The sequence below is a fragment of the Amphimedon queenslandica genome, unplaced genomic scaffold (genome assembly GCF_000090795.2).
Source record: "Amphimedon queenslandica unplaced genomic scaffold, v1.1 AMPQUscaffold_10803, whole genome shotgun sequence".
Classification (NCBI taxonomy): domain Eukaryota; kingdom Metazoa; phylum Porifera; class Demospongiae; order Haplosclerida; family Niphatidae; genus Amphimedon; species Amphimedon queenslandica.
This window is the reverse complement of record NW_003548949.1, coordinates 4,455-7,661: the sequence shown is the minus strand read 5'-3', so window position 1 is coordinate 7,661 and position 3,207 is coordinate 4,455. Positions and strand designations below refer to the sequence as shown.

The following is a 3,207-nucleotide window of genomic DNA, read 5'->3' as shown; positions in this document are numbered from 1 at the left end:
CAAATTTAGCACTTTAATTTTTATAACAATCAATTGTGCATGTCTACCTATTGATGCCAAACAACAATCAGATTTAGACTGCTAACATACTTGAAAAAATTCTTCATTATAATCCAACTTCTGTAGTGAGCCAATGTGTAAAAATTCTCTTTTCCTGGATCAAAATGATCTTCCCTATAGACAGCTTTGACATTTCTGTTGCTGCATAGCATTGATAGATGTGTAGAATGATTTGCCATCAGTTCATATGGACTTCAATTGTGTTTGCATTATAATATGCTGCTGTATATTGCTGGCCATTCGTTGCATTTGTAAGACAATTTATGACAATTATTTTTATTAAAAGAGAACAATGTTTGTAATGTGATCTTGATGTCTTTTCACTCAAATATGAAGAGGTAAATACGACTTGAACTTGCTTGAATCTAAGACTTAATGATGACATCAGTCCTAAGCTTGGCATAACAAGATATGGAGACACTAAAAAGATAGAGAAACAGAAAGGACAAAAAGAGGGAGTGAATGTAATGGTAATTCAAACTTATAACACAAGTAATGATTGTCAGTACTCATCGGTAATGGATTTGAGACATAATGATATAACTAGTCAACTGCATTCATGTATACATGTACTTGTGCTCTACTCAATCAGTGAGTCAGTGACATAGACATGTGACAATTCAGTTCCATTACAATTAAAAAGTGTTCCATTCACTCAAATACATGTACATTACATACATGTATGTATCACATACCATTATGAATGCTTCAGCCCATCCAACAAGTACAGAAATTATATAAAATGTTCCATTGTTTGAGTTCATCTTGACACATCCTAATAAATACAAAATAGAATAATTGAATGTACATAAAACAAGGTCTCACTGCTTCTTGATTATGGAAATAAGTGTAATTCACTGTATTAAGAGAGCGAGACAGAGATAGTAATTTAAGTATACGATGCTGCTGATGCTACACTTACTTCTTCAAATTAGGCATTTCTTTTATCATTAATTGGCAAGTATTTGTCTTTCCATTCTCCTGTACAATAAATGACACAATAAATTACTGACCAAAAGACATATCCTACTCTCTTTACATGTACATGTGTGTATATATATGTAATGTACTATAGTGTGCATTGTGTCTTACCACAACGTTTGTTAGCATGTGTTTCTGTTCCCACAATATTTGCCAGATATTTCAGCAAGTGCATTTGATGGGACCTCAACAGATAATGCAGTTATGCCTATAATAATATTGTAATAATAACAATGCTGATGTATACAGCTGCTCACTTGCGCTAACGCGAGAAAGAGTGAAGACATGTGAGACTGAGAGGTATACCTAGAGAAGAAAAGAGAAAGAGCAAGAGTTAGACATACAGTATACATATACATGAGGAGGAGAGAAAAGCAAAAGAGAGAAAGAGACATCAAGAGACAAAGATATACAAAATAGGTGTCAATTAAGGAACACAAAAATGAGGCAATGGATACATGTATTTTTAAAAAGGGAATAATTTTGTGTTATGAACCTATAGTAACATTACAACATGCATTATGCAGCTTTACTAAACATTATAATACCATGTAGCAAATAATACTTAGACTACATGATTAATGACTGTGGAACTTCAATGCATAAATCATGAGGAATCGTCTGAGACCATACGTGTACAAGTAAACAATCACAATGACTACCATAGACAAGGCACTCTGGGCATAACTGTTATAATGGAGATTTCAATTGCGAGCAGTTACACTATTAGTGATTTAATTAATAAAACTTTCAACAAAGCATTATTTTCAGTTTAAGTTATTTACCAAAAGTTTTGCTACTCAATAAACATTCTTGATAAGGCCTAAATGTTTTTTCCATGCTTAAAATTCATCCTATACAGGTATAATATTATAGTATAGGTAGGTGAAGCAAGATTATAGATAAAACTAAATCAAATACAATTATGCTGTATCATCAGACCCATAACCCAATTATTGTACAATGACAACACAGTATAGACCTGTATAACAATTTCCAGGCCTGGTGGTCCCAAAGTAGTTTTAAAATGAGGACAAGTAGTGTGGTACCAATAGTATCTTTAATGTTCAAAGTACACAAAATTTTACATGCATTATGTAGCCTGGATTAGGCTACAAGGAATAAATTGAACAAAAATGTAACATTGAGTATTGCATCATCATTACCATTCAATTCTACTAGAAAATGCAAAATATTAAGGGCCCATTCCATTCAAATATATTACTAGATGGATCATGAGGTGAAAAGCAGGCGACAGCTAGACTACATGTGTAGCTTCATAACCGTCATGTTAGCAATTATACATATACATTTATTATTGACTTATTATGCATTACAATTGAAATATCATCTGAATGATGACAAAGCATGATGTGGCACAATATTGCTGATGCATAGTATAGTTCAGGCTCAGACATTATTTACACAATTGAATACATGTACAAACCAGGTGCTAGGCTGCAGGAAATCATCAGAGGTGAAGACTGAAGTTTTCAGCATACCATCATCTTTATTGCAACCTTCATGTGGCTTGCTCCGATGCACAATGGCATACAGTACTAAAGGTCTTCTTTCCAGCAGCCATTCTTATAAATAAGGGGTTAAATTTAATACATAACTAGTTAATAACCGGAACTTTTACTGTCATGTGTGATGGGAGGGTTCCGAACTTTTCCTATCTAATGTGACGGGAAAAGTGTACGAACCGGGTGAATATCTATGCCTCTCCCCATATTCCTAGATACGCCCCTGTGTAGCATCTTGATGTCGTGGTATATCTATGTATGAGATAATCGAATGGCGATACTATTGTCCATACTGACACAACTCAAGAAACTATGAGCAATGCATGTAGATATATAAGTGAAGTATAGTCTCCTTCTGACGTTGCAGCAGCCCAAACTCCTGATGAGGCCACAACACATGTAGCAAGGTAAATAATAGCAAAGGAGAAAAGTAATAAAACACCAGATAACCATGATAACCATGATAACCAGTTACCGGACAGAACAGTGAAAAAAGGACCCCCCTATAACTGGCCACATATGTTAGTTCAACTGTATAAAATTACAATTTTTTATTTGTGTGCTGTAAATTTTAGTGTTGGACCACAGTGGTGTCTTTTTGAGAAATTTTCTGCTCGCAAGTTGTAGCTGTTGTAGCTAT

General features: G+C 34.1%; 1 long non-coding RNA gene across 3 annotated transcripts; it reads right to left on the bottom strand.

The window, feature by feature from the left end:
* Positions 1-303: 303 nt before the first annotated feature.
* Positions 304-2,750, bottom strand: LOC109589857 (uncharacterized). 3 transcript variants are annotated; one of them, XR_002188976.1, is made up of 7 exons: positions 2,489-2,750; positions 1,299-1,347; positions 1,153-1,249; positions 983-1,041; positions 886-917; positions 756-835; positions 304-480 (listed from the first exon to the last, which is right to left on the bottom strand). It is a non-coding gene; the product is annotated as an uncharacterized LOC109589857 (long non-coding RNA). The 3 variants fall into 3 exon arrangements; XR_002188977.1 differs by having other exon boundaries at positions 2,544-2,750; XR_002188978.1 differs by lacking the exon at positions 886-917.
* Between the last annotated feature and the right edge of the window lie 457 nt (positions 2,751-3,207).